Source organism: Mesoplodon densirostris, chromosome X, assembly GCF_025265405.1.
Source record: "Mesoplodon densirostris isolate mMesDen1 chromosome X, mMesDen1 primary haplotype, whole genome shotgun sequence".
In the NCBI taxonomy this organism is placed as follows: Eukaryota; Metazoa; Chordata; class Mammalia; order Artiodactyla; family Ziphiidae; genus Mesoplodon; species Mesoplodon densirostris.
In genome coordinates, this window is record NC_082681.1 from 65,573,169 (window position 1) to 65,598,165 (window position 24,997).

Genomic DNA, 24,997 nt, shown 5'->3' on the forward strand with positions numbered 1-24,997 from the left:
TGAAACATTAAACTGAAGGTGTGATAGATCTGTCTAAACGTCCCGAACAAAATCAGCCTGCCTTTGTGCTGGAAGGACAGGAAAACTCACAAACATTCCTCATTGGAATTTACTGGTAAAAAGCCAGCAACAAAATATACATGCAAAAGGTTACTCACTGCTTGTACTTCCCATGAGTTGGGGATGTCCAACGATTTAGCAACTATGTTTTCCCTGAAGATAAATAGTACGCTCATTTAATTTGCCTTTTGTTACAACCTGAATGCATATAGTTTAATCTTAGTCTCTTCCTCCACACTACAGGTGTTTCCCTTTAGCTAATTAAACATTAACATTGTGCAACTGTCAGTGCTCTAAAATTGGTGGTTAATCACCTCTGACTAAGAGTACTACAGAAAGTCTAAGTAAGTTGTGTTCCAGATAAATTGCAATGAATACAAGATGTTTCCGTCCTCTGAAACATTACACTGGAAGTTCATAGTTTATTTTTCAAGATTTCTACTTTAAATGGCATTGTTTTTTTACAACTTCATTCCTTGAAGGAGTGAATGGTAGTGTGGGATATGAATAAAGGATGTTCTTAGAGGAAGTATGTCATATTATTTAGGACCTCACGTCAAAGTCAAAGACATGAGGGTTTTGCTCAAATATTGCTACTTGTAGTGTTGGGAAATTCCTTTTGTTTTGTTTTGTTTTTAATCAAGAAATGTCCTGATTAATGTTAAGGTTTACATCCTCCTATGAGCAAGCATCTATTACTACTCAAGGTAATATTTTTAATATATGGAGAAATAGTAATCCATTACCAAAGTGATGGATATTGGGTTTGAGACAGTCTGGGACCTGGGACCCTTTGCTGCAGTACTGCAATACTTGCACGAAGGCACACATCTCCTCCAACAACAAAATACAAAGAAACTATAAGGGACTAAAAATAACTGTGTGCATGTCCAGTTGGGGCAAATTCTGGACAGAAAGATACAAAAGACTAAGAAACCCAACTGTCAGTTCTGAAGAGCCCAGGGCAAAAACTAGGCATTGGGAGCAAAAGCAGGGTACTGCGTATGCCCCCTGCACACACCACCACCTAAGGGGTGGGCACACCACCTAAGCCATCCCTCCAGCCTGACCCCTGGACACACCCTTACCCTCACCCCATATAAGGAACAAGCTCACCCCCCGACTCAGGGAGCCATTGAGTGAGCAAGGGAACCTGTTACTTGTTCTTGCTCCCCCCTGCTGCAGCAGGAGCCTCAATAAAGCCTTGCCTGAATTTCTTATCTGACCTCAATTTCTATTGATTGGGGAAGGCCAAGAACCCTGGTCGGCATCAGGTTGAAAGAGAATACAGACAAAATCATGAAATTCAGAAGTTGAATGTATGTATCAGTGAGTGTATAAGTATATAAACTAAAACTCAGAACCCAAGTGAAAAAAAAGACCCTGAATCAGATCCCCAGTCTGTCATTTGGGCTCTGAAAGCAGTGATGTGCCCGAACCAATTTTTACCAGCTTTCGAGCACCAATTATATGCAGCAACTCCTAACTTCACATTGAGGATCTCATGTCGGTAGCTTGAAATAGGCCGTGCTGGGAGTATTTACACCACGGAAATCAGCCAGTACTACAAATCAGAGCTCCACTCCCACCCTAACCCGCAGCCAGTTGTTAAACATTTACCAGAACATAACTGTCTGAAAGGAAACCATGGTTGTCATGTTTTCTAAATCAAATAATTCTTTGTTTGACCTTGCCATTTTCATATTTTATATAACTGAAGATAAAACTATTATATCTGCAATGAAAAATCATGGAGAAACACAGTGTAAAGTATCTGATTTCAGCAAAACTTAACTATGAGAAACATATCTATATACCAAAATATATGGAAAGCTCTTTTCTTAAACATTTAGTAGTCCTGGAAATGAGCATATTTAGAAGCATAAGAGTATTACAACAGATTTGGAATTGCCATTATAATCTCCACAATCTTGGGTGAGTTACCCCACCCCTTGGACACCATTCCTCTATATTCGTAAGCTGAAGATGTCAGGTTAAATGACTTCTGTTCCTTCTATTTAATATTATAGGATCTTTGGGATAATACCAAAGCCTTCACTTGCCTCCATATGGGTCAATTTTTCCTGTCTTTTTATGGGGGGACAATAACAGTCAGCATGGCTTATGGAGAATTCAATAGCAACTCTCACCCTTCAGAGTCTCGAGGTTTTTTATTGGATCTTCCTACATTATCAAGAATTCTTCTTTTCTGTGCATTAACTATCCACAAAGGTAAATGGGTAGCCAATTAATCCAACTGTATTCTGAGCAACAATGTCCTTACTTCCAGTTAAAATTAGCTATTTCAAATCCAAAATTGTTTTTTGTAATCTGAGTAGGATATTTCAAAAGAAATAAGCTGCCTATGTACACATTGGTAGTTAATGTACAATGTTACTACATTAATTTTTTAACATTAAATTTTTGATATGATGCAAACGTTTAAAATGGTGATGATTTTTTAAAACTCTCTAAGTATAATATATATCAGCAAAGAAACACAAAGCAAGTAAGTTATCAGCCTTTAACCAGAAACAAATATTTATAAGTAATATATAAATCAAAATTGACTAGATTTAGAGTGACAAAGACAAGAACGAATTGATTTAATATTTAAGACTTTGAGTTTATACACTTTTGAGAAAAATGCTATTCAACAGGCAGGCCAAACAGTATACATTCAAGTGCTAAAGAGAAAATATTGGCATATGAATAAATTGGTTTAGGCCATCTCCATATTTAGTGATAATTCATGATAATTTATGGGAAGTCATAACTATAAAACAGGTATGATTCTTACCTAAATTAAAAATGCAACATTCAAAAAAAAGTCTAAGTTGACTGCTAAGTAACTGCCAGTCTCCTAAACAGGGACAGTTCTAAGGAATTATTTACAATACGTATGTTCACATGGTGGAAAGTACAGATAATGTGATGTGCAGCAATTAAAAGCATTTCCAAAACATTTAATGCTAATACCATATCTATGCTAGCAACCTAGCTATCGATATTTCGGTAAATCATCTACCTGTAATGCAAACTATATTTGCAGTGTCACTGTTCAGCCGTATGCTAAAACTATGGTCACTCACTTTTATTTGCCTGTTTAATAAGAATGGATTTTGGTATTGAAGGAATAGTTTATCATAGTTCTAGCTTTTATAAGCATTGCACTTCTTTCATTTAAACTGTTCTTTAACTATAACAATAATTACAGCTGAAGTATAGAAATTTACACATCAAAATATGCCTTATAATACTATGTAGCCCCATGTGGTTATTGAGCACCTGAAACATGGTGAGTGCAAATTGAGATATTGTGTAACTGAAATACACACTGGATTTTGAAATCTTGGTACAAAAAATTAATAATGTAAAATATATCTTTAATATTTTTATATTATTATATGTTGCAGTGATATTATTTTGGATATAGTGGGATTGATAAAATGTATTAAAATTAATTTTACCTATTTCTTTTTAGTTTTTAAATGTGGAAACTAGAAAACTTAAAATTACACATGGGGATCAAATTTGTGGCTCATCATATTTCTATTGGACAACACTGGTCTAGAATACATATAGTCGTCTGTAAATATTGGTGCATCAAATGATCTTTGTTTTTTAAACCTCATTTCATTGATATTAAAAAAAAAAAGAGTCTGAAAAAGACAAGATGAAACCAAGAGAGATAAAGTTGTCACTTGGTGATTCAGCGGTAGAAAAGAAATATGCATAGTGGCTTATTCCAGAAAAAAACTACAAGATTAAACATATTGATTGGAAGATGTTGAAGTTGGGAGTTAAGCACCCAATCACAGCTCTGAAGTTACTTTATTCGTTCATTCCACTCAGCTTCATTGTGACATTTCTTATATCTTAGTCAGACGTGCTCATGTCTCTCCAATTTAAAATTTAATTAATGTTTTATTTCCGTAACTGTATTTCAAGTTCGTTGAGGATCCCTGCATCTTTATATTTACTTACATACATTATTGATGCTAAAAAATTGTTGGGGTATTAGTAGTCACTCAATATTTGTGAGTTTTAAAAATTGACACAGAAAGGAAAATTTCTAATTTAGGAACAACTACAAATCAAGAGCAGTCCTTACAAACAAATAAATTTTTAAAATGCACCTCCAGATACCTTTCTTCAGTTGCTACAGTCTTGCTCCTTGTATGCAAAATGTCACGGCTACATCTTCCTGTAAGTTTGTTATACTATTTGCTCACCTGCAGCCATATGGATTTCACTGTCATTCAGAATTAGGCAGAGATAACATCCATGGTCATACTAGAGCAGGGCTAACACCCTCTCCATTTAGGCCACACTAATGGGCTGAAAGCACCTTGTGGCCTTCTAAGTCAAAAGGCATGATATAGACCTCCAAGAATTATGACCAGAGTTTGACTTTGGAGCCTTGCTTTGGACAGATCATTTGTCAGGACAATCAAGATTGCTTCTGTCTTAGTCTCATTCTAAAGTCCAAGTGAAAAGGTCTCTAGGAACTGATGAAACTGTCCAGCTCATACCCTTCACCTATCTATCGCATTACTATTATAAAGGCTGTTAGTTGCAGCAGTTGTATGACAAAGAAACACAGATGTTTTAATTCCTTTAATATCATGTAGATCAGGTTTTGAGCCTATTGCCAGCTGTACCTAGGCAAGTGATTTGATACTAAGCAAGTCATTTAACCTCTATGTGTCTCTGATTCTTAATCTGCAAATTAGAAGTATTAACACCTACCTCTCAGAGTTATAGAAAAGACACACACACACACGAGCACACACACACATGAGCACACATGAGAGACAAAGTATGCCTGCAGAGTGGTGCCTGGTACATAGTCTTTAATAATTGTGCTTGACAATTTGACAGCTATTATTGGTAGTAGTCTTGAAATTAAGAACCTTAGAACTGTTAAATTGATGCAGTTTATTTAATTGGTATAACATTTTTCTTTCACTGTAGTATAGTACATAATGAGCATCATATTTTGCTTTTCTCAAATTTCTTATCCATATTGTCTGAGTAAATCTCCTTAGAATTCCATAAGCAGCCTAAAGTTTTAAACCACAGTGACAGAACAATGAAAAAAATACTACTCATGGTTCATTTAGTGTTTATATTCACTTTTTTTCCTCTTTATCAAATTTAAGACAGATGCAGGTATTTTTACTTGCCCAGTCCGGGAAACTGAGACAAAGAGGAAAATCATTTAAACTGGTTTTAGAGACGGTTGTATTGTGCTGGAAAACACTTGAATCCATCCATAGCTGCTCAGGTTTATAGTACCTACACATAACTGGAAATGCTTAATTCAGGTCTCAGAATACTGTTTGTTTTATTTGTTTCTTTGTTTTTATTTAAATAAAACATAAGGGCAAGAGAATTTACCATTATAAAAATAAAATTATGATATGGGTCGCGTTTTATTTAAAAATATAGAAGATACTTAGACCTTTGAAGACTCATGTTGATACTGACCAGGGTTCTTGGTCTTCCCCAATCAATAGAAGTTGACCAGAGGCCAGACAAGAAATTCAGGCAAGGGTTTATTGGGGCCCCTGCTGGGGAGCAAGAACAAGTAACAGGTTCCCTTGCTCACTCACTGGCTCCCTGAGTGGGGGGGTGCAAGCTTGTTCCTTACATTGGGTGAGGGTAGGGGTGTGTCCAGGGGTCAGGCTGGAGGGGTGGCTTAGGTGGTGTGCCCACCCCTTAGGTGATGGTGTGTGCAGGGGGCATGCGCAGTACCCTGCTTTTGCTCCCAATGCCCAGTTTTTGCCTTGGGCTCTTCAGAAGTGGCAGTTGGGTTTTTTAGTCTTTTGTATATTTCTGTCTAGAATTTGCCCCAACTGGGCATGCGCGCAGTTATTTTTAGACCCTATAGTTTCTTTGTATTTTGTTGCTCAAGGAGAGATTTGTCCAGGTGCAAGCATTGCAGCACTGCGGCAATGGGTCCCAGGTCCCAGGTCCCAAGTCCCTGCCTGTCGCGATGTATTCAATAGATATTTTACTGAAATGCAAATTATATGGCATTTAGTAAAACTCCCTCATCTTGCTGATTAATAAACTGAAACCTGAGAGAGGTGAGGTGATCAGTTAAAGATGACCTAACAAGTAAGCTACAGAGTCAAAGCCAGTATCTATTTCCATCACTTCTAGTATTCTTTCAACTGCACTATACTGTCATTTTTGGTTAAACTTCCTTAAACTTTGAGAGCATCCTTCTAACACTTACAAAGATAACATTTTCAAAATGTTTTTGCTGTTTTCATGGTCAAAATACATTCTCAAAATATTTCCATAGGGTGATGGGTGGGAAGGAGAGAGACTCTCTTTGTGAAAATAAAGGGTGGAAACATTTTGAAAATGCTACGAAAACATTTGGCTGCCTTAACAGCCTTAAAGAAAACATTTATTTTGGCCACAGTGACTAAAACATTTGCTTCCTTTGGAAATGCTTGCTGCCAAAATAAAGGTTTGTTTCTTTTTTCATATAGAAGCAAACATTGTTAAATGAAATATTTTGTATTATTGTATACATTATTTGAATATTGATTATGGCCACTTTTAGTGACATCATTGTGCATAGAGTTTGTTTTGTAAAGAAATTAGGGATCCGTGTATTTCAAAACAGATTTAACATCTGAAGTGGCAACTGTATTGCAACAAAATACCTACATGAGTAATGAGAAATTCAGTCATCCTGTTAAGAAGTTTGTCCGGTACAATGGTTATGTTCATGTAAGTAAAACATCTGGAGTACAAGGTATTGTGTACATCAAATAGCCAGAAGACAGACTGGCTGACTAAACTTTTTACATTTTAGGCTATAGTTGTATTTTCTTGTGGAATTATTCTGTATTCTAAGGATTTCTGTCTACTGAGTGCATAGTACATATTAAGAAACTCAATTTCCTTCTACTTGGAGTTTATTTCTGTATCTAGGCTGATTTTAACGTATTTTATGTTACCATTTTAGCTAATGGTCTTCAACTCCAATCCTCCAAATCAAGTCACATACAACTGTATTCATGAATCCATACACGCATCAATTGAAAGGACCTGACTACATCTATAAGAGATGGGTTACAATTCACTACCTAAAAAAATCTACCAGTGTTAAGACTCTAATGATTACAGCAAACCATTGCTCACTTAATTTATAGTCTCACTGGGAAAGCAGTTCATCCTGAAGAAAATGGAAAAGGGAGACAATTTTTATCATAGAAAAGATTAACCTGGTGATTCTCAATCTGAGAAACTTATCAGAATTACCTGTGAGGCTTTTAAAAATTACAGCTGCCTAGGCCTTACTCCAGACCTACTGAATTTCTTTTAAAGGTGAGTTTTAAGCCACAGGAAATCATTATATGACCTACCCAGCACATAGCCTCCTCAAACTCGGATAACTAAAAGGGAATGAAGTATCTGGGCTTGGTCTGATTCTACTAGAAATGAACAAACTTGACCTAGGTCGATTGCTGGTAACCAGCATTACATTTCTTGGCATTATTATTCAGATATAGTCAGACTATCTGACATTCTATTTTTGTTTCTGAGAGCCATCTCCTGTATTGCCTCCAGATTACGAGACCAGTGATGGTACATTGCTCTAAGATCCACAACTGCCCCCAGCACAGGGACCAGTAATGGAAGTTTACCCTTTTTTGTTCACTATTGCATTCTACAAAATTAGCCTGGGCTTGGTTTGTTTTTAGAATGAGACATACAATATTTTAAGGAGATGTCTGTACTTGTTATTTTTTCTACTTAGGAACAAAGAATACAAAACAACTTGTCTCCATTTTACAGTGCACGTAATGTGAGTGCTCTGAAAATTAAAACAAATGGAGAGGAAATAAATTGCAAAATGAATAAGAGAATACATGGATGCGCTCTGCAACTATGTCCAAATGGTAGCAGGCAAAAAGAGTTTAAGATTCCTTCTAAAGTATACTGTGACTTCCTGACTTTAATTACATAGCTTTTCCTTAAGTAAACATTAATGACAGAGCAAATATTCTTGTTGCCCAAAGAGGCTATTTTCTAGTAATTTTCTAGTCTCTTTGTTTTAAAGCCTCATGCAAACCATACTAAGTAAACATTCTAAATAATTATAAAGAATAGATTTAAAGAGACTTTCTAATTCTTTTAATCAGCAGAATTTTCTTCTTCTAACAATAAGACAATATTTTTCCAATCTTATAGCACAACAGTGAGCATTTAACATCTAGAAATATAATATACAAGGATACATTATTTCGGAAAAAATCAGTCAGAAATGTGATGGTGAAAGTAGTCTAGCCTAAAATGTGATTTATAAATTGAGGTCATCTGTAATCTTTATCATCCATACTGCCCAGTATTGTTATTTGCTCATGATGATTCAGGGTGCATTCTTCCATAAATATGTATCTAGAGTCATATTAAACTTAAAATGAGAACTGTGGAGTTTTTTTTTTTTTTTAATGCAGCTACTCTGGGAAGGATTAAAACCTGTATCATCAGTCGACTATTCATGAGCATCTACTAGGAGTAAGGTCCAATTTCAGATGATCTGAATGAGGGACAATAGAAAGTATAAGATGTGAATTTTGCTTTCAAGTACTTTACAAATGTAAGATATGAATTAATGAAGGGATGTCTAACAATATAAGGAAATATAATATTGGACCTAAATACAGGTTATTCAGTTCTGTGCAGATTCAAAGTAAGATCTCAATATTGAAACAGATGGGTGAACTATCCTGCTGGATTAATGGCTATACTCACTGGACTTATGAATATATGCTTGTATCATCAGGATATGAGATAAGCAGGACATATTTCATTAGTATACCTCCTCTGCAGTTTTGTGTAATAATAACGTAATTTTTAGTAGGTACTTACTATGTATCAGGAATTCTTCTAAGTTCTTTATGTATGTCAAATCATTTAATACTCTTAACAACATTACAAAGTGTATATGATTATTGTCCTGCTCATTGTAAAGATCAGGAAACTGTGGCTCAAGGGATTAAGTGACTTTCCCAAGTCATACAGCTATTACATTGGGTAATTGAGATTAGAGCCCAGGTAATCTGAATCTTGGTCCCACACACTGACTTGCCATGCTATGCTAACTCAAGAGTCAAAGAACCTAAATAATCCTAAAAAGTTAAAGCTATAAGGAACCTGAGGAGACACTGCAAATTCTTCCTCATACAAATAGGGAAACTAAAGCTCAAAGAGATGAAATGGCTTGCCTATCTATGATCACACAGCTAGTTAGAAAGAAACCATGATTGCAACCCATGTTTACTGATTTCCAGCCCATGGGTCTTTCCATAATAATCATTATAATCCCTTTAAGCATTTCTCCTTTGCTTCATTTTTCCAATTTGGACTACTAAAAATGATGCATGTCTATAATTATCTGAGTTGAATTTGACTGTATACAAGCAAAAGTAAATGGAAACACTGAGATATAAAGTGTGATATATAAAGTATGATAGATGAGAGATAGATGGATAGAATGAGATATAGATAATATAGATATATGGATATAACATATATAATAACTACCAAAACTCTGCTAGTAGATATTATTGTCCTCAATTTACAGATTAGGAATCTGAGGCTCATAGAGATCAGATAACCAGCCGAATGTCACACAGCTAGTAAGTAAATTCAAAATCAGGTCTGCTTGACTTTAAATTCCTATGTTCTTTGTACTATCTGAGTAGTGGTTGCAATATGAAAATATTTTACAACTTTTACCTCATGGAGAAAAAAACTTTGTGTGCTTTTCTTTTATAGCAAAGATCATAATTTATTTTTCTAATTTACGAGTAGTTGATAAGAATGGTTTTAATTAAGAGATCATTTATAATTAGACATTTTATTATTTTTAAAAAGTTGGGCTTCCCTGGTGGCGCAGTGGTTGAGAGTCCGCCTGCCGATGCAGGGGACATGGGTTCGTGCCCCGGTCTGGGAAGATCCCACATGCTGTGGAGCAGCTGGGCCCATGAGACGTGGCCGCTGAGCTTGCGCGTCCGCAGCCTGTGCTCTGCAACGGGAGAAGCCACAACAGTGAGAGGCCCGCGTACCACAAAAAAAAAAAAAAAAAAAAAAAAGTTATTTTTACTAAAATCTATGTTATGGTGTGGAAGAGAAAATTTTAACCTAAACTGTCATTGAGTATTTTAAATATAGAACTGTCATTTATTTAAAAAAAGTGAGCTTGAAAAAGGAATAGAGGTAAACAGTCTTACATGCATACTCTATGAAAAAGTTCTATTCTCTAGGAATTGAAATATCAAATTAAATAGATATTTAGTGAGACCCTAGCTAGTGCAAAGTGCTCTGCAAGATCTCCTCACCATATTAGGCCCACATGGACAGTTTTGTGTGAGGCTTACCGATTTCATCATTGAGCCCACCACAGTTCCTGGCATAGTATCTTACACACAAATGTAGTTTGAGTTAGACTACAGAAAAAGTATACCCAGTTCACAAAATCAAACAGGAAAGAGTATATAATAGGCTGTTTCAAAGAGCTGAAATGACTACAGCCAGATAAATTATATTTAAAGTGAATCCAATTATGAGCCCACAGTGGAGTAATGTTTGTCTTCTCTGAGACCTGGAAAAACCTAAGTCCATATTCTGACTGAAAAACCCCAAACAGCTGCATCATCGTGATTTTGGTCCTTTTTATTTCCTTTAAAAAATAATAGTATGTGTTAAAATTAGGCATCTATACATTCTGGTCTCTGCAGAGAAGAAATTTGAAAATTTAGTCACATACTGCTCCTGGACAAACTCTCCACTGTTCCTTTCCCAGATCTCAGTTAAGGAAGAGCTTTAATTCCATTGCATAGCCCGTTATTATGAGTTCTGTTACTGTTGTTGGATGATTAAAAGGAAGGAAAAGTACTGACAAATGAACACCTACTATGTACTGAGCATTATGCTAAAGTTCACATCAACTTAATTTAATTCTCTGAATAATTCCAAAAGATGGGTACTATTACCCCTATTTTAAGACCAGAAGCTAACCCTCAGAAAGGTTAACTTGCTGAAGGCCAGCCAAGAGATACAAACTGTAGCTCTCATCTGTCTGACTCTAAATCCACTATATCATATGCATGTATTTCTTGACCTAGTGTAGGACAAATGACACTTCCTTAATTTCTGATAAACAGAAGAGCACCTCTTCAGAGTGGAAGAAACAAACTCAACCATAACGGAATAGAACAAGCAGGGCCTGAAGGGCGGAGTTGTGCCTGGTCATCTCATCTCATTTGAGGCTTGATACATCTTGCATCTCCACGATTTACTAAACTTGGGTAAAGGCAAAAAAGAAAAGGGGGCTAGTACTTCACACTAGGAGTAATTTTTAGGTTACATGACAGAAACCAAATAAGTGGACTACAGGTTTCACAACTGTAAATCTGGTGCAAACAAAAGAAATTAGGAAATGATTAAACAACAAAGACTGTGACAGAGGAAAACTAAGAAAAGTGGAGCTGTCTCAGAGGTAGGAGTCAGTGAAGATTTTATGGAGGAAAGGAGCCCTTAGCCAGGTCTCTATTTGGATAGGACCTGGACAAGAAGATGCATGGTACACCCATTCCAGACTAAATCATAGAGGTAAGAATGAAGCTGTCTTGGGACCAGAGAGGAGACAGGCTTGCAAGGTATAAATGAGAGTATGATGGGAACAGTGAAAATAAATAATAACAATAAGTTGCATGGGGCTTACCAAGTACCAGGCACATTTCTAAGTGATTTATATTGTCACCACATTCTGGCAGAAATTCTGAAACTTAGGCACAGTTAAATGATCTGCCCAAAGTCACACAACAGGTAGTGATAGAGCTGGAATTTGAAACCTAGGAAGTATGATTCCAGAGTTTGTTCAATTAACCACTACAATGATACATTAGAGGAAAAGCATAGTCAAGCAAAGCCATATAGGTACCACTTCTCTGTAGTCAACAATTAAGCTTTTCAATGCAAATTAAGAGAAAATGAATATGTAGGAAAAAATAGGTAAAAACTAGGCATAGCCTATAACTGGTCGAGATTTATAAAATTTATTACTTATGGGCAATGTGATTCACTATAAACTATAAATAAATTGAAATGTATTTTATTTTTTAATTAATTTTTATTGGAGTATATTTGCTTTACAATGTTGTGTTAGTTTCTACTGTACAGCAAAATGAATCAGCTATACATATACATATATCCCCTCTTTTTTGGATGTCCTTCCCATTTAGGTCACCACAGTGCATTAAGTAGAGTTCCCTGTGCTATACTTTAAAAGAATTAACAGCACTTACAACATACTTTAAGTGGATCTATTAAATTTATATCCCTTTAATTCATAATCTGATCACTTAGAAAGATTAAGTGGAAAATTTCAAAGATTTTTAATTACCCTTTTTATCCTAGTCTTCATATTACATAAAGTTTGATATACTATTATTAAACAGAGGTTAAAACTATGCACACACACAACTACATCTATACACACTACATATTTAAGAGCAAAGGTGGGTAGTTCAGCTCTGTCTCCATTGACTCTTTTTTTTTTTTTTTTTTTTTTTGCGGTATGCGGGCCTCTCACTGCTGTGGCCTCCCCCGCTGCGGAGCACAGGCTCCGGACGCGCAGGCTCCGGACGCGCAGGCTCCGGACGCGCAGGCTCCGGACGCGCAGGCTCCGGACGCGCAGGCTCAGCGGCCACGGCTCACGGGCCCAGCCGCTCCGCGGCATATGGGATCCTCCCAGACCGGGGCACGAACCCGTATCCCCTGCATCGGCAGGCGGACTCCCAACCACTTGCGCCACCAGGGAGGCCCTCCATTGACTCTTTATTTTAGGTATTTTTAAGATAATAACATGTAGGAGGTCATATACAGTATTACTATCCCAACAATCTATACTAAGAAATGTTATCCACAATTACCATTGTTCAATTTGGCATACTAAAATATATAGTAGTATCTGAAATATGTTTAAGAATTACATTTAAAGTTTAAGACATTAATTTTCAAACCACATATATTTTTCTATATCTATCTATCATATATGACAAACTGCAACCATTGTAATATAATGGCAGTGTTCTTATAATTAAAGACAAATGCTTTTCTTCTTTAAATACCTTGATTTTTCTATTAAGCAATGACCACTTAGTTGGAAAATGTGAATAGTGTGTGTAAAATTTTGAGTTAAACCTTCCCCCACTTCTTTTTAAAGACAGCAGCCAAAAAACTGAATAAGTCAGGGTGCCTTTGAAGATATTTAATTAAAATGTAATCCCACATTCTTAAAAGCTCACATAAATTAAGCTGTCATTCAGGAGATTTATGCATTCACATTTGCATATTATGTACAATTCATCAATTACTCATGTTTGAAAGCAATGCCTTTCCCAGGGTGATGAACTGCCAACAGTGCCAACAGGCACGTGCAACCCACAAAACCATACCTACTGGTACCTTGGAGAAAGCCACCTCCATATGGTCCTTCATTTGCACATCCACAGAGCTCCAAGCACACTTAGAAAAATATGACCATGATTTGATGGATTCTATTCAGCTAAATTCGACAGAGGTGAACATTTTACTTAATGAACATTTTACTTAATCTTGGTGCAATTGTATAGTGGTGGCAATTCAACAATCCTTCTTCCACTCGTGGCAAGTTTTAAGATTGCAGTAAAGATACAGAATCGTTGCTGCGCTTCAGCATCACCAGTCAAAACAGTTAAGCTAATATTCTCTGCAAGTTAATAGAAGGCAACCATTTGTTTACCATGGCATATTTGAGAAAGGTAAAAAAAATGTAACAAATATATACCTGTGTGTGTGCATACATACATAATACATAGATACACATATACACAGAAAGACTTGAAGGTGAAAATATCAAAGTGTGCAGTGGCTCATTCAGAACACTTGGAAAGCTTTAGATGTGCCGAAAATAAAATGCCCAGAACTTTTCCAGACTGTGTTTTTTCCTAAATACTATTTTTGGGAAAAAATGGCAACTCTTTAATAGCACAATGTCTACAAGCAAACAGATGCAAAGGCACATTTTCTCCATGAGCTGTAAGCTGTTACAAGGTACCTTTAACTTTTTATACATACTGAGAAAAGAGGTCACTCTAGTAGTCCCAAAGGGAAAATGGTACACTTATAAGCCACGATATATAACAAAAATAAACACAGAACCCAAATGACATAATGGGGTAAGCTCAGCTACTGCCACAATATTTTACATGAGCCTATTCCTTAATAGTCAGTATAATTGTTTTAGAATTCCAAACAACTGCTTGCTTTAAAAAGTGAGGCCTGAACCAGGGATATTTCTCCTTTCATATGCAATGCCTTCTCCTCTCTTTCTAAAATCTGTCACCAATTCCTTTATCATTTAGACATCCAGAAAACTTCCAAAACTTAGAGCAACTGGTAAATTTAAGTGATCTTCTCTCATTTATTTTATATAATTTATAAACCTGTGTACTTGCACATGTGCATACTGTAGCTAATGTTCAGCAAATGACTCATAAAAATTCAACTCTGTAAAGATGTTTTGAGCACCCACTATGCACAAGGCACTGTGTTAGATGTTGTGGGGAGTATAAAGATGCATTATACATGGTGAAAACTCAAAATATAATAAGAAAAATATACATTTACACTAAGGACTAAAATACTGACATAAACAATGCATTTCGAGGACAAAAAGAGAGAAATATTCATCCTGAAGAGACCAAAGGGGGTGGCATTTGATCTGGTCCTTAAAGATGAGAATGGTAAATGTGAAGATTGTTTCATAAATGTGCATGCCTTGTAGAGAGGCCATGCTAATCTTTCTCTGTATCATTCCAATTTTAGTATATGTGTTGCTAGAAAAAAATCACATAATCAAAACTAGCTTGAGAATCTAGCTAATGTTCAAAGCAGGAAAAAATCCAAAACAAATATATGAGATAAACATTGTATCTTCTAGTTATATATGATTTTCCATGGTACGTACAGCTGGTTTAGTATAAACTGTGCTTTTACATATATCAAACATTGACCATTAGCCAGTCTTAATGTCAATTGCCATTGGGTATTAACTTGTTGCTGCACATTAGTTGGAAAATAAAGACAGCAATAATAGTGGATTTAGTCTATCAGAAAACAATATCTGCCTTTTATTCTTATCATCCTCTTCAATTTTCAAAATCCTGATTTCCCCCAACAGGTAATAGTATTAAGTGTGTATTACTTTTGTCATATAAATTTAATGTAAAACATTCCTATAAGAGGCAGTATGTTTAGTATCTGGAATGGGAGTAAATAGTACTGTAGAATAGAAGATTAAGTGTGTGTGTGTGTGTGTGTGTGTGTGTGTAATGTCACTCTCTCTGGCTGTAATTTAACCCTGAGGAAAAGTATTTGAGTTTGGTTCTGAACGAAAAAAATCTCTCATGAGTCACCAGGTTCAGTTAACAATGTTAGCAAAACAATTGATATTCAATGTGTCCAATGATCTAGCATTCAGTGTTTGTTAGTTTTACAAGTTTTCTTCAAATCCTCCATCTCTGAACCCTGTAAAACATACATGGGTTTTAATTATGATCAAGAAGCTGTCAGAAAAAAAATCTATATGGACATATTTTTAGAATAACTAATTATTCATTGAAACAACTCAACTAATTAAATAATATCTGAGATATGTTATTTTAAATAATGCAGTTTAGTGGGGACATGTACAACATAAGGTGATTATATCTGAACAGTTAGTGATCATTTACTATTATAATGTTTTTGCCTTACAGGACAAAAACAGGTCTTTACTTAAATCATAACTGCTATTTACAACTGAAAGTTGTCTTATTACACTATCTCTCCCTAAGTGAAGAATAATGTATCATGCTGCCATCTGTCTCTTTTCAAGAAATATTTCTCCCTTCTTTCAGGAAAAAAAAAAAGACTATACCCCCACAACTTTATTTCTTCAGGTGCACACAGCCCTAATACTGAATAATGTCTTATTCAATGATTAGAAAATAGTTCTTCATTTCCTATGCTTACTGTGGTAAAATCCTTATTTCATATAGGGAGGAAAATGTTTCCTAGGTGAAAAATCATAGCAGAATTCAAACCAAAGAGAATTCAAGTTTTGTTAATAAATAAAATTGTCATAAATCCAAATAACAAGGCTGACATTTTACCAGATATAGAACACTCCATCCTAAGTTACTCATTATTCTAAACATTAATTAAAACTAACTAGTGAATTAAAAGGTATTTTAAGCCAGAAATAAAGAGGGGAAAACAGTCTCGCAATCACTATAAATAAAATATTAAAGTGGCAAAACTCACAAGGTTGTCAGTGTTCTAAGTTTATTTTTAAACATATCTTAAGGATAGGTATAGTATAAAAATATTTTATGCTAAGAATGAGTGAACTGAATGAGATATCTGCTCAGTTTAGAGGTTATTTTGATATACTGGTTTTGTTCTAGTTCAATAGTTATAGAAAATCTATAAATTCATTTCCAGTTCTGAGTCACTGGATTAAGAAAAAAATAGCTCAGCTTGTGATTTAGTAAAAATAATAATGATAATAATTTGGAGGTTTGGATTCCACCAATTAGTGAGGCTTATTGCATTTTTAGATCATAATTTAGTTTAGTTCAAATACTTATTTTAGATAATAGCAAAGAGCTAGACTAATGACTAAATTATAGCGCTGTGCAAAAATATCTCTTATCTTTTGACATATAATGTGTATTTTAAGTTAAGCATAATATCTTCCACATTGTATTAATTTTTATTTTACTTCCTCTTTATATTTTCTATCTAACAAAACTGTCCTAAAATTAACTTGTGCAACAAATATGCTACATGATAGTGGTCTTCAAGAATCTGATGATGTTATTATATGACATATGGCTGACAGTGCGACTTCTGTGTTGGAAAAGGTATCACCTAACAAGAAAGATAAATGTCCTGTCGACTGTGAAACTCTATTATATGTTGTTTAGGCAAGAAAATCATTTAAAATGACAAAAGGTATGTCAATCAAAATATAGATATTAAAAATCCTTAAATACATATATTGATAATCCATACTATACTAAAAGAAACACAATAAGCAGAATATTTTCTAAATTATAACTTTAAAGAAGGTCATAATTCTTGCCCCAGGCACACCTAAATATGAAACCTTCTTACTACTTTTTTGCAACAGCCTCACCATAAGCACCCATCAATTTTGCTGTCCAGAATGTTGTTTCAATCAAAATAAGATTAGCAGTGCCACAGCTGAATATCAATGAAATATCTAACTTACCGAGAGCATCTGTCAGGATAGAAAGAGACAGTTTTGGTAGGAAACAATGTTAAGTTCCCTTTTTCAAAGTTTGAGAATAAGGCAATAACAATCTCAATTCATTCAATTTGATATAGAAAATGCTTATTGAATTATTAATATTCACCATTGGTTAGCACTCATTATCAATCTAGTAGAATTTGGAAACTTTACACAAAAACATAGGTGCATGCATAAAATATGTATATATGTGTGTATATACATTTCCACATCACCAGAACCTAGTAGAATTCATGGCATATGGTAAACACTTAATAAATATTTATTGAATGACTTAATGATTTAATCCACTTTAATTTTCCACAGGTAACTCCCTAAAAATGTATTGTCACATCTCTTCTACCAACAATGTTATCTTTGTGAGGCTTACTGTGGACTGGGGTTTAAAATGGAGGACATTAAATATGTCTTCTTCCAACTGTTGGTCCTTATCGCTTTGTCCTTACCCTTCCCTTCCTAAGCCACACAGGCTAAATAAACAGCTAAGTCTTTAACTTCCAACATATTAGACAATATCACATTATAACTGTCTTTTGGGTTTTGTTGGATTTTGAATACAAGTCTTTAACATGATGACAAGACACACTCCCTAAACTTGTTCGGTGGGTGCATTAATTTCTAGGAGTAACAAGCTTGGAGTCAGCATATAGAGTGGTATTTTACAGATGCCTTAACTAGAAATGAGTTCATATCTTTAGCAAAAAGCTCAAAAAAGAATTGGTAATATGCCCACTAGCTTTCAACTGACATAATGAAGAGAGTCCCTGACATCTTAAAAGAAGGATTTAGAATTAAATAATTAAGTGAAGACATGCTCAGTTAAAAATGGAATAAGGACAAATGATAAATGGCATACTAATAAATAATAACAAGAAAATAATAAGATGAATAAAATGGGAAATAGCTTACAAAGTTACAAATGTACGCAAATGAAGAGGGGAGCTCCCTAAATGACATCCAAGTACTTAGAACATTACTGTAGTCAGCAATACTCTAACACCAAAATGTAAACATGCAGCTCTATATATTTCATGGTGTTCTGCTTATATTCTATTTTATTATTCAAGCACAAATGAACTTGATTCATAACCATTGACAGTTACTATATATTTCTAGATTGAAAATACTGTCCAAATAAGAATGCAGTAACCAAGGCTTGCTCTGGTAATTCTTTCACATCTTTCATTCTTAAGCAGAATTGGAACTTTCTAATCACTTCTGGTTGCTGATAACAAGAAACAATAAGATATTACTTAGGAAAAAAGAAAAGAGAGTTCAGCATCATTTCTGCTGACACCATGATTTCACCCTTAGAACATTTTCTAAATTACAAGGGTAGGTATTTGTAGCCAGTTACCCCAACATGTAAAATAGCCTTATGAGCTTAAGGAAGCCTCACAAACCATATTCTGTCTATCACTATAAAGTACCAACCCCACTTCTACCATTCAACAACTTATCCATGTAGCCTACTACTTTCATCTGCAATGTTAGATTTGCATTTAGATTGTGCAGCCATGGGGAACCATATAGCACGGTCTTTAACACCTCCAGCTTCCTTGCCCCAAATTGGAAAAATAAAATGAATTTATCAAGGTCTTCAAAGGTCATAGTATAGGAAATCAGTAACATATAGACAAAACAAATGCATTATCCCATTTTTGTGTTTACTATACAGAGAGCCCCAAATGCAAAGCTCTTCAGGTCATTCATTCTGAAAAAACATTGAAAATGAATATATTAAAGCAATCTTTCTATGTATTGAGATTAAAATTAGGTAATTCTTTTTGAAGTAACAGATACTCTAAACCACCTTTTTAAAGCTTGTACGAATCAAGTCAGGGCACAGAAGACTTAAGGCATCAATGTGATATCCCACAACATTATGTACACATCTCTTCCAGGTTGTCAAAATTATGGCCAGTTTCATTGGATCCGGTGCCCTTTACTTCAAAGGACCTACAGATATCTGTCAGAAACTATGGTATCTGGATGTGCATTCTGCTAGTCAAGAATGTCACAAATTCAAAGCCATAGTCTTGGGTGCTCCATGCATTTAAGCATGATCTGATGGACACCACAGGTTCCTTTCAAAACGGAGCTGCTGGGAACATGCAAGTATCCCTGACAGTATCAAGACAGAGGGTTTGCAAAGGAAGCAAATATAGCTCAACTCTTTTTTGGACATGCAAATATCTGTCCATACCTCTTTTCTGAAAGGATAGAAGAGTTCCAAATATACCAAAAATTCCCATTTGTGCATTTTGATTAAGTTGAACTTTATGACATTATCAAATATTTTGTTATTTGTCTCTCTTTCTCTGAATTTAAAGCTGTAGTATATTTCAAGTTTTATATTTTCACTAGAGTAAAAAATCAAATATTGTCATGGAAGAAAAACTATCCATACATTTTCTTTCAGAGAAAAACAGTAAAGTAAATTTATAAAAATTAAGTTTTGAATTATGATTTGTAGAAATTTAAGAGTCAAGAAAATGCATAATACTGAGCTCAGCTCTGTTCTTTTCTTAATAATGTATATTTCTTTTCTTATTGACACTTTGACTTTCAGTCATTCTTATTCATTGTAAGTCTTCCTATTCTTCGCAGATAAAAGCCTTTCATCCTTCTGAGGCCACGTTATTCTCTATCTTTTTCTATACCTGTCTTAAGGCATTTACATTTCTTACCTTTTATTTAATCAATACAGAAATACATGAATTATTTCTCATATTAGATTCAATGGTCAAGCAGGAAAAACATGTGCCTACATATACTCCTATAATGTCCAGTACAGTTATTTGAGTATTATCATATACATGAAAATAAAATCATACACATATAATAGGCTTAAAGATAGTTAACATGTTTTTCAAAGTATAATAATTAACAGAATTGTTCAGGGAATGGAATATTTTAGTTAGTATGTCATAGAGCTTTGCTGAATCTGCTCAAAATGACTACTTAAATTATGCTTAAAGTCCTATAGTTTAATATCTTTAGAAATATGTTAGAACAATTTCCTACTTTTGCAAATACAAGCTTATAAATAAAATGGAATCTTTCTCAGATAACAGAGATCTTGTTATAGCTTAATGTCATCACTCTGAACATAACTAAACATTGTGCCATAGAGATGCAGAGAGCAAATAAAATTGAAATGAAATGGGTACTGATGCCAAGATACTTCTTGAATTGCCTTATCTTGCCATATTCTCCTCAAAGTTAAGTACAACTCCCCAGAGAAATTTGTTTAATTGAGGATTTAAAGTACTTGTTTTTCAGTTAATCATGGTTCTGCTGTAACATTGCCAAGCATTTCCAACCGGCATCCATATACCATTTAAAAATATATACTATGCAAGTATATATGTATATATACTTATAAATGTATAAATACATATATACAAAATTTACAAATGTATAAATACATATATATACAAAATCATTCAAAACCATTATGATAGGAAGCAGCTTATAATGATGAATAGGCATTCTGCAATTCTTCATTGTATTGGGGACTTGTGAATTCATTTGCCAAAAGGAGTGAAGAATGTATTAGTTAGGTGAACAATGCATGTACAATCCCCCTCCTGCAAAAATGCTCTCATTTCAATGGGAAAATCGCACGATGACAACTGATATTCAAATTTCAGTTTTGTATTCTCTACTATTCATTTCCCATTCATTATCTGCATTAATTTCACTCTATTCATTCTGCTTTTGTGTCAATATAATGTAAAAATATAACAACCAAAACATCACTCCCAAGGAAGGAATTTATTCTAAGGATAATGTTTGTTTTATACAAAAATACATCTATGAGAAATATAAAGAAACTATTCAAGTCAGAGTGAGCTACTGAGGTACTCATATATTTATAGTTTAATCTGTTATTTTCCTTCTCTTTCATTCTCTATCTTATAACATTTGTTTTTACATCATAAATGTTTTTCAATTAAATGGAAAGTGAACAACACTTTTTTGTCTACACATATAGATGGGATCTCTTCAATGGCATCTCTATGTGGATAGCCTCCCATAAAGGTTTTTGGTCAAGGTCATGCTAATACTTTCCAAAATAATTATCTTTTTGCTAAGAAGTTCTGGGTCTATAGTATTTTTTCATACATGATAGAGGAAACTTATCCAATGAATAAGAGACCAAAGATTTGAAAGGATAAATGTCAAAAGCAAATTAGACTTCTGATGACATGAACTCCAAGGAAAATTAAACACAATACTTCTTCTATGAATGTGTAATTGCATACCAGAAAGTAAAGAATAAGATAAACATTTTTCTGTTTGTTTTTCACTTTCACAGAAACTCCATCACTATATGCTTTTAGATGGCCACATTTTGCTGACATTTACAAACATTTCATGTTGATCTTACATGGGTCACATCAATCATCTATACAGTTTCAATGACACTTTGTTAAATAAACTGTCATGAAAGATTTATAGAGAATTTGATAAAAGTAAAGAAGATGTAGTTTAGCTTTTAAAGATGCATTACTCCTTTTCTGAGGGGTAATATCACTTTGAAAATACCACTAATCTTTTCTAGCAATAAGTAAAGAAAGCAAAAAAAAAAACCCTTTCTCCCATACTTTTACTTGCATAACATTCTTCTTCCAAACATAGGAGGTGGGAGTGGGAAAGAGAACCATCTCAATTCAATGCTCCTTAGATTTAATGTTGTGCATTGATCCCATTTTAAGAAATATTACATGTATGTGAACAGCATTCAAAATGTATCCACTAAAGAATAATTAAATAAATATGAGTCCTTAATCCATTCATGCAAACAAGTGCTTCCCTCAAACACTTGAATACTGTATTTTGAATTGGATGGTATATGATGACAAAATAACACAAATTATTCCTCACACATTATTGAGGCATTCAAGTGCAAGAGGGTTACACTGGAATTCAGTGTAAAAAGCTACACTGGAATTCACAGATTTTTTTAGCATGAATAATTAAAATATGAGACCATTTAATTTAATTTTAAGCTAGCAGCTGCCTTAAGCACCTGGCTAGTTTTGTTGTTTGTTTTTTTCATGAAATTAAAAATGGGTATTACTTTGACTTAGACTTGTAAAGTAAGTCTAAGTCTACAGGCTGAGGCTCTAGTAGGCAAGCAATAATGAAGCCATGTTATGTTCACAATTATATATCTCATTGTGGTGGGAGAGTAGGCAATAAAGATTTTGTTAACATCATGGATCTCTTTTTTTAATTTTACATGTGAATTTGTTGAAAATTACTAATTTAGAATATAATTCCAAACTGTGGCACTGTTCTAGACTCCTTTGTAAGTTTCCTTGCCTAATGATCTATCGATATTTGTTGAGATATTTCCTTTGCTATCAATTCTCAGGAAAAATTTAAAATCTTTCAGATCACTGAGTTTTGTTGCCTGTAAAACAAGGATACATTCTGATAATGAATAATTTATAATCTAAAAATTTCAGATGCTTATATTTAAGATAGTAAACAATACATGCTAGAACACAAGAATATAAATGCTTAGTGCAATATTTTGCATAGTTAAATGCATAATATTTATTCAACATTAAGGCACATACTGGTTATGTTTCTAAACATGACATTTGACCTGTTGTATAATCACATATGTGTTTTAAAAATAAGCTCTATTATACTGGAATTCAATTCTATAATTGGTTAGAGTACACTAAGCATTCTTTATGAAAAGAAAGCCAAGAGAAAGCTTACATTTTAAACATAGCATTCATAATTTGTTTACAGATAGCAGTTTGAAATTTAGTAATCTTATAGTAATTAAATAATATTGTATATAGAGACATGTAAAAAATCTTTTTCTATTTCAAAGGCTAAATTTCTCCTCTGATAAAACTTACTAAATTGTTGTTACACATTTTAGTGCCAAAATATCTTTTTTGTAAGTTTATTTCTTTAAGAAACCACTGTGATCCCTAACATGTTTTACTCATGTGACAGTAGGCTGAGGTTTTGAGCTTTTGATTCTCTTTTATTTTTAAGTAACCAGCTCTTCATTTGTTATGAATCAAGGGAGAAGTTTCTCTCTTAGAAGAAAATATAGTCAGAATGCTCTATGACATAAACCACAGCAACATCCTTTTTGAACCACCTTCTACAGAAATGGAAATAAAAACAAAAATAAACAAATTGAACCTAATGAAACTTCAAAGCTTTTGCACAGCAAAGGAAACCATAAACAAGATGAAAAGACAACCCTCAGAATGGGAGAATATATTTGCAAATGAAGCAAATGACAAAGGATTAATCTCCAAAATTTACAAGCAGCTCAACATCAAAAAAAAAAAAAAAACAACAACTCAATCCAAAAATGGGCAGAAGGCCTAAATAGACATTCCTCCAAAGAAGATATACAGATTGCCAACAAACACATGAAAGGATGCTCAACATCACTAATCATTAGAGAAATGAAAATCAAAACTACAATGAGGTATCACCTCACACCCATCAGAATGGCCATCATCAAAAAATCTACAAACAGTAAATGCTGGAGAGGGTGTGGAGAAAAGGGAACACTCTTGCACTGTTGGTGGGAATGTAAACTGATACAGCCACTATGGAAAACAGTATGGAGGTTCCTTAAAAAACTAAAAATGGAACTACCATATGACACAGCAATCCCAGTACGGGACATATACCCTGAGAAAACCATAATTCAAAAAGAGTCATGTATCAAAATGTTCATTGCAGCTCTATTTACAATAGCCAGGATATGGAAGCAACCTAAGTGTCCATCGACAGATGAATGGGTAACGAAGATGTGGCACATATATACAATGGAATACTACTCAGCCATAAAAAGAAATGAAATTGAGTTATTTGTAGTGAGGTGGATGGACCTAGAGGCTGTCACACAGAGTGAAGTAAGTCAGAAAGAGAAAAACAAAAACCATACGCTAATACCTATATATGGAATCTAAAAAAACAAATGTGGTTCTGATGTACCTAGGGGCAGGGCAGGAATAAACACGCACACATAGAGAATGGACTTGAGGACGGGAGCGGGGGAAGGGTAAGCTGGGACGAAATGAGAGAGTGGCATGGACATATATACACTACCGAATGTAAAATCGATAGGTAGTGGGAAACAGCCACATAGCACAGGGAGATCAGCTCGGTGCTTTGTGACCACCTAGAGTGATGGGATAGGGATGGTGGGAGGGAGATACAAGAGGGAGGAGATATGGAGATATATGTATATGTATGGTTGATTCACTTTTTTTTTAATGCTTTACAATGGTGTGTTAGTTTCTGCTTTATAAAAAAGTGAATCAGTTATGCATATACATATGTTCCCATATCTCTTCCCTCTTGCGTCTCCCTCCCTCCCACCCTCCCTATCCCACCCTTCCAAAGCAGAAACTAACACACCATTGTAGAGCAATTATACTCCAATAAAGTTGTTTTAAAAAAAGTCATTATATCAAAGTAATGGTACACTAAAAGTTACATATCAAAAGAAGGATCTATTATAATTCTCTAAATGTCTTCAAA

At 34.4% G+C, this 24,997-nt stretch overlaps 1 protein-coding gene and 1 non-coding gene across 2 annotated transcripts in view; both read right to left on the reverse strand.

Moving 5' to 3' along the window:
- DACH2 (dachshund family transcription factor 2) overlaps positions 1-24,997 on the reverse strand; it is a 656,741-nt gene that overhangs the window by 422,568 nt on the left and 209,176 nt on the right. The window lies entirely within an intron of this gene.
- On the reverse strand, positions 14,885-14,990 carry LOC132482778 (U6 spliceosomal RNA). The gene has a single exon (XR_009530952.1). It is a non-coding gene; the product is annotated as a U6 spliceosomal RNA (small nuclear RNA).